Below are 12490 nucleotides of genomic sequence, written 5' to 3'. Positions count from 1 at the left end.
GAGCCTCATATTCAGCTATATTGTTGGTGCTAGGGAAATGTAGCTTGAAGGCTTTTGAAATGTAATCTCCTTGAGGTGTGACCAACAATATTCCTGCCCTTGATCCACGAGATGTATATGAGCCATCAAAATAAAGTTTTCATGGGGGTTATTCTTCAATTAGACATATATGCTCATTTGGAAATTCTCTGATCAAAGAATATGTATCTACTAGAGGCGCATTAGCTAGGTGATCTGCTATAGCTTGCCCTTTGATTACCTTTTTTTCCACATACTAGATGTCAAATTCACTAAGGAGCATAACCCATTTTCCAAACGGCCTGTAAGTGCTGTTCTAGTGAGCATATACTTGAGAGGGTCAATCTTGGAGACTAGTTGGATGGTATGACTTAACATGTAGTGGCGAAGCTTTTGAGTTGAGAAAAAAACTGCCAAACAAGCTTTTTCCATAGGAGTATAATTGAGTTCATAACCAAATAGGGTTCTACTAATGTAGTAGATGGCTCTTTCTCTGCTGTAGTCATCGAGTTGTGCTAGAACTACCCCTAGAGCAGTAGGCATTGCTGATATGTATAAGATCAAGGGACGACTAGGAACTGGTGGAACCAAGATAAGGGGATTGATGAGATATTGCTTGAGATGATCGAAGCTCTGTTGACATAAAGGATCTCACTTAAAGTTTTCATCCTTCTTCAGTAAATGTGCAAATGGTGTATACTTATCTGCAAGCTGGGAGATGAAGCGTCGAATGGATTGAAGCTTTCCCTGAAGAGTGCGAAGCTGTCGTAGTGTCTGGGGAGGAGGCATGTCTAAGATAGCCTTGATTTTCTTGGGGTCTATCTCTACACCTTGTTTAGAAACTATAAAGCCTAGAAGCTTGCCAGATGTGACCCCAAAGACACATTTCTTGGGATTCAGCATGAGATGATATTTGGCTAACCTATCAAAGACTTTCTCCAGGTCAACAAGATGATCCATGAAGGTGTGAGATTTAACCAAGATATCATCCACATAATCCTCCAAAATGCTATGGATAAGATCATGGAAAATGGTTATCATAGCTCTTTGATAGGTAGCCCCAACATTCTTTAGGCCAAAAGGCATCATGTTGTAGCAAAAGGTTCCCCAAGGGGTAGTGAATGTTGTCTTATGCTGATCCTCTTCTACAATCTTGATTTGATTATACCCAGAAAATTCATCCATGAGGGATATAATTTCATGTCCAACTGTAAGGTCTACAATCATATCTATGTTGGGTAAGGGAAAATCATCTTTTGGACAAGCTTTGTTAAGATCTTTGAAATCAGTGCAAATTCTAATGTCACCAGAAGGCTTAGTGATAGGGACCATGTTGGAGATCCAATCTGAGTAGTTGATAGGTTGGATAACCTTAGCAGCTAACATTCTTTCTAATTCAGCTTTGACCAGTAACGCCACCTTGGGGTGCATTTTTCTAAGCTTTTGTCTGATGGGCTTGATCTTTGGATCGACTGCAAGATGATGAACTAAAAGCTTTGGATCAAGTCCTGGCATGTCCTGATATGACCATGCAAATCAGCCAATTTTCTCTCTTAAGACCTCAAAGAGGAGGTCAACTTGGTCTTATGATAGGGATGCAGCAATGTGAACAAGTCTAGGGATCTCTAAAGAACCGATGTTGACTTCTCTAGTATCCTCAATTAGAATAGAAGACACCTCTGGTCAATTATCTTAAGGAGGCAATGCTAAATCCTCATGTTCTGCTTGTGACTTTGGATTTTCTTATTGAGGGGTTCTCTTTGCTGCCTTAGCTAGTCCCAGATTCACCTTAGTTCTAGTTTTGGGTGTATCAGAACTAGGTTTGGGATTTTCTCCAAAATACCTCTTGGGATGTAGCTTATAGATATAGGCAGAATATGGCTTTTTTTTCTTGTGAGGAGTTTTGACTCCCATGAATCTCAGAAGTGCTTCCTCTGATGTGAACTCATCAATGTGTATGACACTTGGTTGGTCCCAATCTATGAGTTGTGGATGGGTGAGTGGTCGGTCAATGAAATGGATGGATAGTTCTTGGAGAATAGAGTCTCCGAGGAAGATTTGGTCTAGGATATCATCGTAGGCTCTCTTTTCAACTTCATTAGGAATGTCTTCAATTTTGACAAGGTTGCGGTGAATGTTTGAAAAAGCATGACCATTCTCATTGGTTTCCCTAGTTGTGGGTATGCCAAAGCCAAGACTTGACTTCGATTCTCACTTGTGTACGTCGATGGGGCACTGCATGCCTCTTTCTTCTTGTCCTAGACCACCACCTTGATAGTTCCATTTTTCAGTGATGAGCTTATGTTCTTGGGGATACTTCTAGATGAAGTGATCAAGGCATGCTTGATTTCTTGGAGGTGTATCCTTATTTAACCAATTGTTGATATCTGGAGTGAGCTCCTCATGAAGAGGGATTTTCGAGGATACAAAGGTTGTTGGGCCAAACTGTTTGTATCGAGGAGGTGGAATCTCCTTAGATTTGTGATATGTCAGTCATCCATGGGCATGTGGATCAAGTGGGACTTCCCCAACAAAAAATGCATCTGATAGAATATACTCTCCATAGCTTTTGTTATTGATCTTCACGGTAGACAGGGTGGAGGCGGGGATGGTTTCTGGGTCATTACAAGTGTGGGATGAGCTGGCGATGGATGTGCCGATATCAATTCTAGGGAAATGGTTTGTATATGAAGCTTCAACCACATTGTAGTAAGCAAAGGGTTCTGGATCGGCATGGATGGTTACCTCAGTGCCCTGATGCAGAAATTTGATGCACTGATGGTAAGTGGATGGAATGGATTTCATGGCATGAATCCATGGGCGACCAAGGAGGATGTTAAATGGTAGGTTTAGATCAATAACATGGCAGAGTGTTTCTTGGATGAATGGCCCAACCTTGATTGGCAGTAAAATAGTTCCTTCTATGGTTCTTTCCAAGTTGTCATAAGCTTTGATGTTGATAACCTCATTGATGATATCTGCCTCAGTATACCCATCTTGTTTTATGAATTTTAGGGTGCAAATATTCAAGGCTGATCCATTATCTATCATTACTCTTTTTATGGAAAAATCAGATACCATGATGGCTATGCGAAGCAGAAAGGTGTGATCTGGCTCGACCACAGGTATGTCAGTGGATTTGAATGATAGGGCACATGAGGAGGATAAGTGTCCAATGAGATTACTAAAATCAGTAGCATTGATATCTAAAGGGATAGAGGATTCTATGAGAGGACTATCAAGGATGTTTGTGTACACAAGACTAGTGCAGAGAAGGTCTAAAATGGAGATTTGGGCTGGCATGTTCCCTAGGTGTTCCAAGATATTGTATTGGTTTTTGGACAGAGCTGATGATATTGCTTGGGTTGATAGTGCTGATGGGACTGATGGGGTTACAATGTTCAATCACGCTCTTCTAGTGGTGACTACACACTTATTGTTTGGGCCTTGGATATTGATAACATTGACAGAAGGCTCTTTTTTAGATATACAATCGATGAGGCTACCATAGTCTATGTAGGATGAAGTGTGGTCATTGTTTTTCCCATGCTGTTGGTTTGGCTAGTGGTTGTTGGTATTGTTGTTGTTGGTTTGGGTAGGTACTTTTCTAGGATTTTGGTTGTTGTGAGGAGGAAATTTTTTTTTATAGATTTGTAAGGCTGCATTGGGAGAGGTTTGGGCACCAACGGTGATTTCTTTCTAATTAATGAGGTCCTGCACATAATCTTTCAGTTTCATGCATTTGAGGGTGGTGTGACCTTTCACCCTATGAAATTTTCTGTACTCATTGTCTTTGTACCATGTAGCTTTGGATTGGCCTGGGTCAATTTGCTGGGTAGGAGGAAATTTGATGAGTTTTTCCTTAGTCAATTTCTCAAAAATGACATCCAATGGCTCACCAAGGGGTGTATAGTTTCTAGGTGTAGGATGGAACTTAGGCTTTGGTCCTACAGCTACATTGATGGCATTAGCTTTATTGCTAGACCCTTGAAAGTTGGGTCTTGGATTGTGGCTTTGATAAATTTGGTGATTCTGCTATTGGTAGTTGATAGCTTGTTGATTGTTTGATTGATACGATGGGTTGGACTGATTTTGGGAAGGACCAACAATATTCACATGTCTCGTATCAGTAACCCCATCTGTTGCAATGTGCTTATTTTTGTTCCAATACCTAGACTTGTCATTTGAATGTGTTTGATTTTGGTTGGCTTCCTTGTAAATCTTGACCACACCATCTTTAATGAGTCCTTGCTCAAGGATCATTCATTTCTCTTTGATATCTTTGTAGGTCTGCAAATAGTTCATGGTCATATGGTGAGCCAAGCTAGGATGGGCATTATCAATAAACATTTTCACCAAATGGTGCTCTGGCAAGGTGCAAGAAATGCGGGTGGTAAGGGTTTGCCATCTTTGCAGATATTCAAGAAGGTTTTCTCCACCTTTTTGCTTAGTGTGGACAAGATCAACTGTTGATAGTTCTATTTCGACAAGATGGGCATATTGGGCTACAAATGCCTCAGAAAATTTAGCAAAGTTTTTAATTGTGCCATATGGAATTCTATAAAACCATTCAAAAGCTGGTCCGGCCAAGCTTTTGGGAAAGAGATGCAAGAGGAAGATGTCACCGTATGCCACTTCTTGGTAGTGCATGTAAAATTCTTTGATATGTGTGATAGGGTCTCCTTTTCCTCTAAATTTGTCAAGCTTGGGTATCTCAAAGTGTTTGGAAAATGGTGTCATGGTAATGGTTCTGTCAAATGGGTAAGGACACACATTCTCAAACTTGAAGGTTTTTGGATCATTTCCCTCTTAGATGTTCTTCAAAGTTGTCTTCATGGCTTCCCATTCTGAATTAATGGCTAATGGCTGGGGTGCCCCCAATGTAGGAGTGCCCTGAGGTAGGTATGTGCTAGATGGGGTAATGGAATATGGATGGCTTTTGAGGTATGGGCTGGTAGGGATTGTACATGGCTTGGGCAACTAAATGGTGGATGATGGGTTGCTGTGGTGGAGGTGGCACATATTACTGCATGTGTTGTGAGGCTTGCTATTGATATTGGATTTAAGGTTGGGATTGAGGAACATAAGTTAGCTGTGGGATAAATGGATTTCTTTGTGGAGGTAAGGTATAAGATGGTTGTGAAGCTTGGGGAAAGGATCGAGGAGCTTGTGGAACTTGACTTTGGATTTGAGGAGTTTGACCAATATATGTGGGTTGTGCCCCCATTTGGGAAGGTATCTGCATGGCAAAAGAGGCCAAGTAATTTGTGGTTGGTGGTGGTGGATTTCCTCCTAGAAGTGGCATAGAAAAATAGTTAGCAATAGGAGGTAATGGATTAGTTCATGGTGGAGGTGGTGGGAATTGAAAGCTTGGAAATGGAACTAATGGGGTTTGTTAGCTTGGTGGCTAGATTTGAAAGTTTGGTAGAGTGGTGGTAGGAGCTTGGGTCACTTGAGAGCTTGGTAGAACATTGGTAGTAGCTTGTGGAGTTTGATAGCTTTATGGAGTGAGGGTAGTAGCTTGTGGATTTGTGGCTGATGGAATTGAGCTCCAAGGACCTAGTGGAAATGATGGAATTGTGCTCTAAGCTGAGGTAAATAAGCTGGGGGTGATGAAAGGTTGATTACTTGGCCCCATGGGTGGCATCCTGGTTGTATATTGCTGAGGTTGGCCAAAGATGCTAGCACTGATTTGGGAGATGGGTGGATTTGGTAGGCTGGGTTGGAGAGTAGCAACAGTAATAGTGAAGTAAGTGAATGATAAGGTGTTTTGGGTGAAGGGGGTTTGGGATGGAGTGGTTTGGACCAATGGTGGAGTGGTGGTGGCTGGATTGGCTTGCGGAAGGGAGATTTCAACTTGAGTGGAGGATGGTATGTTTGGGTCTGTTGGATCATAACGATTGGCTTGAGGCTCTTCTTTTGGCACATATTGAGGATAATTTGAATCATAAGAGCCTATTGGGAGTGGTAGTTGTCCAAACAATAGGTGAGATGGATCTGATAAGGGAGGAGGTCTTCCAAAGTCGAAGGCTCCTATATTGTCCCTTCGGAAGTTAGCCATGATTGTTTCTTTGTTCTTGTCTATAATGGTGTTCACCAATACTGCATTTCCTAGTTGGTTCATGAAAGCTTCAATGTCAATAGGTGATGGTATAGTGTTCTCTGGGCTGAAGGATGGTTGAGTGCTCAAGGGGAGTGATGCTATTTGATCCAAATGATAAGGTTCCATTATTTCTTTCTTCTTCTTGGCTAAGCGAGTAACAGGTGGCATGAAAATGTTCCTAGGGATGAGATGCAACAATGTTGATGTATGCAAAGGGGGAAGGCTTTTCTATGCAAATGATTTCCTAGGTTGAGGCAAAGCTATATGACAAACCTAAGGAGGATTAGGTTGGGGATTTTAACTTCAAAGTTATGTTGCTAAAGCATCAAAGGTCTACTTTCCTATGTGCAAGCTTGGTGGTGATTATGTCAACTTTAAGGATAAATTGATGATCCTTCAGGAAAAACATGAGATTGACCACTTGTCGATCCCAACCTTTGGCTCAAGGTGATGAGGGATAACAAGTGACAAAGCTAGATTACCCTAGACAAAGCTTTGTCAGAGGGATAACCTCGGTGAGGCTAGTGGATTTGCCAGATGGTAGGAATGGAAAACCTTTGGCAAGGTGACAACAATTTTGAAGGCTTGGATGTGAAAATTAGGCTTTTTGGGATGCTAGCTAGGTTTGAGGGGATTGGTTTGATTCTAAGGCAAAGACCTAGATGAGATGTGTTGGTGTTTTATTTTGATGTTAATAGTACTAAAACTACTAGGCGACAAAAGGCTTAGTACCTAGATATCAGTACATACACAACCTAAAGAATAGCCAATTCTCATTATCACTTGCATATGCAAAGTATTAGGACCCAACTTCAATAAAACCTTAGACAGTTTTCTACTCTTTTGGCTCTGTAAAACCAGGGCGGGTGCACCCGGGGATGGTTCAAAGATGGAATAATTGTATGAGAATTATCCTTAGTTTCATTTTGATTCTCATCTCTAAATCCTTAAACATATAGGTAAATAATTGATAAACACATCCCTTGAACAGATATGGCCAAGAAATCTTCTATAGCTCTGCAGATGTTTCCAACAACAATGGCTAAATGAAGCTAAAACAATCTAGGCAGGCAAGTGCTGACCAACTTTGAAAATCTTACAGGAAAGATAAATGAAAAATGATTTTATGATGTATTTTGAAAAAGCTAGTTATAATATACTTCTCTTTTGGCTGAAATACTTTCGATCAGTGCCTAATCCATTGGGAATTCAGAGTCAAGTAAATTCTTAGATCTAATTTGTTGCCTTGCAACGAATTTTCATCAGCAATTCTTACCAGAATTTATCATTCAAAAATCCTTATTAACACCCGAGCAACCTCATCACATTCATCAAACCCTTTACTTAATCCATTGAATTAACAACAATAACAAATGGATGTACAGTCTTACTCAATTGCAATCAATTGCATAAGCTTTTACTCACACAACATCAAGGTAGCTCAGTATTAAAAAGGAGACAAAATTCAGAGAAGAACAGATATGGGGACAGTTCATAACTTGTATTCATTTCCTTTGAAAATGATATATCCTTTACAAAAGACCCAGAAAAACCTTCAGAGAAGAAGCACAGTTCTTTCTACATTCATCCATATCTCAGAAATTTTGACAGAAAAAGCATACTATAAATTTCTTTCCAAAAATGTTTGGACCAAAAAAGAACTAAGCACAACACTTAGTGAAAACCAAATTCGGACCCATCTTTAGCCTTGGGATCTCACTTAAATAATGTGAGATGCAACAAGCTTCAGGCTACAGTAGTTGACAGGTGTCCTTCTTTTGAAAAACAAAAAACAAGAATAACAGAAAGGTTGATTACAACAATACTTCTTGGCGGGTCCCTTTCTGTTATGCTTCTTGGTTGTTATGAACTGCTCTCGCAATCATTCCTCATCTTCAGAGTACATACCCATAAGGTCTGCAAGTGATGTATCATCTTTTGTTACATGCAAAATCACTCTAACCTGGGGATTTTCTATGTCATCATTGTTGACTACAAGAGTAACTATTACTCTTACATCTTCCTCGTCATCTTCTCCTGACATCTGTTCACTAAACTGATCTTTCCATCTGTTGAAAGTATCATCATCTGGCCAATCAAAACTTAGGGTTTCTTTTTGTATCTTTATTAAAGAATTGGAATTTTCTTCTAAATCATCGAATTCTTTTCTTATATCAGCATAATACAGTTGTATTTTTACCAGCTCTTCATTTGTCTTTGCCCAAAACCAACAGCCAGTCTCACTGATGATGTTTGTTATTCTGTTATCAAATAATTCATCCATTTCCTTTTTCCATTTGTCCTTTTCCTTTACTATATCAACAGATTCTAAGGCACAAGGAAATAGGGTGAATTTTTTAGCAAGATATCTTGAAAAACAGAGTGTCAATTTCCTCTGTAAAGAATCTCTTTTATTTTCAAAATTATCTAATTGATTCAATAAATCAAAAATTCTTTCAACCTGATGATAAGGCATTTGAACTGCAGATATACAAACAATTGTAACATCATTATTCCTTTGTCTCCACTTCTGTGCAAGAGAGTCTAGTCCATTCTTTTCTTTATTTAACTCATCTATGAGGGTTACAATCCTGGTCAACTGGTCATAAAAATCTGACCATTGTATTTTATCCCTCAAGTATGTCACACCCTGCTTCCATTTCTCTTCCTGTTGATTTCTAAATTCTATCTGCCACTCATGTAATTTGGTTTTTTCTGCTTCAAACTCCTCTGCAGTATAGAATTGGGGTCTTTCAGGGGTGTCAGGTATCTCAATAATAGGGGTAAATCCCACAGATGACTGTGGGGGATATGCAATTCTTAATGTACTGGATTCTCCCACTTTTCTCTTTCCAAGTACCTTTTCCAATTGAGATATCCTGTTTTCTAACTCAATTCTCCTCTTTACCTCTTGATTATAAGCTTCCACCACTACTTCATATTTATTATGCATATCCATCATTTCCCTCTCTTCTCTTTCCGCAGTAGCCAGGGCAAATTTAGAATAATCCACATTCATGTGGGCTGCCTGTACATTTGAAGTGTCAGCAACTCTTCTTACAATGATACTCCCTGTCAATCCTGAGTCATCAGGCTGTGATGAAGTAACTCTGGATCCTCTTCTCAGGGACCACATAACAAGGGCAGCTTGATCATTTCTGAATGCTGTACCCAAGAATTCTTCTTTATTCGGATCTTGGAGTCCTAAATTATTTGAAACAGAATTAAAAACTAATGCGTCAGCAATGTCCCAATTGGGCAATAATAAAACATTAGCATTTTTTACCATCTGTCTTCCCTCATCAGGGGTTATATTTTGGAACTCTTGAACCATTTGTTCCTTTATTAGATTTTGAATGGAGGTCTCATCCATTTCTAGATGTTCTGCTCTCATATTATTGCACCTTTGCTCAAAAATGTGCATGTTTACTCTCCACGCAAACTGATGGAAAGCCCTAGATCTTACAAAATTGTTATCAGACAAAAAATGCTGACTGGCTTGTTCCAAAACAGGGTCCAATTCCCTTCCTCTAAAATTTGCTGTAGTTAATTCAAAACTTGGTACAGGGGTTTCCTGAGGGTTCCCTTCATCAATCTTTGCTTGTGTAACAAAAATTTCTCCTTGTGACCCCATTTGTTCAAATTGCTCATTGGTGAGTTGTTCTTCCTCAACTCTTATTGGGGTTTGAGAAGGTGAGCCACTTTCATCAGGGGATTCTTCCTCCCTTATTATTCTCCTTCTTTTGGGGGAAGGTTCAGGGGGTCTTTCTTCTAGGACAGTGCTGGTGGATCCAACAATCTGTTTTTCTTTATGCACAACGGGCACCTGCTGTCGGACAATAGTATATCCTGTTTTCTTCCGTACCACCAGTGGACCTATTCCAATGTTGGGAGTGAAACCCAATTTTCTCATAATTTCTCTGGCTTTATCTGGAAAAGAATTAATAAAATGCTGTTTCTTCTCATTCATTACCTCCATTATCTCAAAGAAATTACTCATGAGCTTATGTACTTTATCTGCATTGTTTGCAGCATTACTAAGAGGACTGAAATTTTTATCAAAACAATTAATGAATTCCAAAACTTTTGAATAGACTCTCCATTTTTCTTTCTTTATTTCTTGCTCATGGAGAGAATATTCATTTCTTATTACATCTTCTGGAAAATAGAATTCATGCTGAACTGGACGCAGCTTGATTCTCAATCTAAGGGCAGAGTTAAAGAAACCTTCTGTATCACAAAAATGAGAGTGAGACACTGCCATTTTGTATTGATCCAAAAATTTATGGAGAAAGGCCCACCCTTCTTTAGTTATCACAAATTAGTGGGCTATAGTACAAGTAGGAAAAATTGATCCTGTCCCCCTTTTGTGCAAAAAGGCCTCCTCCACTCCTCCCAACTGCCACAAAAATTTAGCTATCCCTACCTTCAAGGGTACCTGATAGGGTAACACATGGGGTGTTCCTTTGAAACCATAGACCCTGATGACCGTTGAGACTGAATATGGGATAATATCTCCCCAATTATGTGACACTTTTAGATTATGGGTTTTATCCATAGGCCTGACAAGGTGCATTAATGCCTTAGGGATTCTGGGATTGTCACTCAATAAGAGGCACCTTAGTTTGGAGGCAAAGTGCCTATCAAATCTAACGAAGCTAGCATTTTCTGCTTCCCAGGTCATGTCTGCACTCCATAATTGGACTGGTAGTGCTTCCCCTTCTTGTTCTCTATTTAAAACCATTTCTTTACCAAAATAAGTGGCCCCTTTAAAAAGAAACATATGCATCAGTAAGGAATACTGACCCCAAACCTTTTCCACCTTGCCCTGTGCAATCCCCACCAATCCATGATGGATCTCATTTGCCAAGTAAGATGCAAAATCAAAAATTATTTCCACACCAAAAGAAGAGATTTGGGTGATCATATACATGAAGCTCACCGGAATAAAATCTTCTTCGCCCTCTCCGAAGACTCTGCACAGGGTCCTATATATCTCCACTGCCCTGGCATTAAAACATGATTTCTTAAAGGGCTCTTTAGAAGATGATGTTATGGTTGGGAGGCCTCCAATTTGGCCTATGTGGGCTTTCAATGCACCCTGTCTAACTACATCCCTCTTGGATATATATTCTTTTTCTAAATCTATCAGATTAATGGGCACATGATACATGGTGAGGGGCCCCAGACTGAATACCTTCCTAATCTCCTTGGGACTGATGGTAACTAAAGCCTCACCATCTATTCTCCTCACTACCTTAGTGGCTTGGTCATAGTTTTTTGCTATGGCTTCAAGCAGGTCAAAATCCATAAACACGCTGGGAACAACAAGCTTCCCAAGATCAAAATTCCAAATGTTGGCATGAGCGGCATATAACTTTCTCTCTGCAAACCATTTCTTGAATAAACTCAAACCAGTTTGAGCATCCCGGACCCAATTACCCTTATCATACAATCCATCAGCTACCCTAAGCCGAGGATTGAGTGAGGTTAACCTCTTAACTTGCACCGTTTCTACAGTGGACTCAGGAAGTAACTCAAGCAAATCATCATGCACATTTCTATCCAGGTAGTTTACTGCTCCTGTAAATCCCTTCTTAGGAGGCATCTTGGGCTATCCTCTTTAAAACTTATAAGCTCACAAAGATGATGGCAGTTTTACTTACTTGAATTCTGTCTCAATGATCCTTTGAATTCCTGCAAAATTTCAGCGAACAGATAACTTGACAATTTCTTATCAACCTTGGCACGCTTTTCTTTCAGTAATAGCTTCTGCACAAGAATGGCTTCAAATCTTTTCTCGCGTGAAATGAAACTGATGCAATCTCTCTGTATTATACTCTTTTTTTTCTCACGGACGAAGCTTTCTTGTCTAATTAATACAGAGAGTGGCACTACATTTTTTATTTAAAACTGCGCCGTTGATCTTCAAAGATCCTACGATCATGCGGTACAAAGAGAACAACTAGGAGTTATGTTTGCCATGTCAGTTATTTTACCCAATGAGAGCTTGCCACGTACATAATTCCTTCTTTTGATGGCGCTTACCTTTAGACCCACTGACGACGGAGAACACGTGTCAGCATGTCGCTACTTCGTTATGCATAAAGAACTAGCACCTTGCCATAATGAGGCGGCGACAACTGTTGATCGGACCAAGAAATGATCGAAAGATATGCTACAGGACTTCTTAAGAAAGAAGGCAGTGGGCCCATCTCGCTATGTCGCTGTAATTATCTTCCTTGCAACTCTTCATAACGAGGTAGCGAGCTCCGTTGATTCATTTCAAGCTGACATTCCAGATTTCTTGTACATTTAGTCAGGTAGGCATTAATGAGAATCGGATCTCTGCATAGCTAGCACATGTCA

Source organism: Cupressus sempervirens, chromosome 3 (genome assembly GCF_028749045.1).
Source record: "Cupressus sempervirens isolate cs-2001-9-10 chromosome 3, ASM2874904v1, whole genome shotgun sequence".
NCBI lineage: Eukaryota > Viridiplantae > Streptophyta > Pinopsida > Cupressales > Cupressaceae > Cupressus > Cupressus sempervirens.
The sequence above is the reverse complement of the archived record's forward strand: the minus strand, read 5'-3'. Positions refer to the sequence as shown.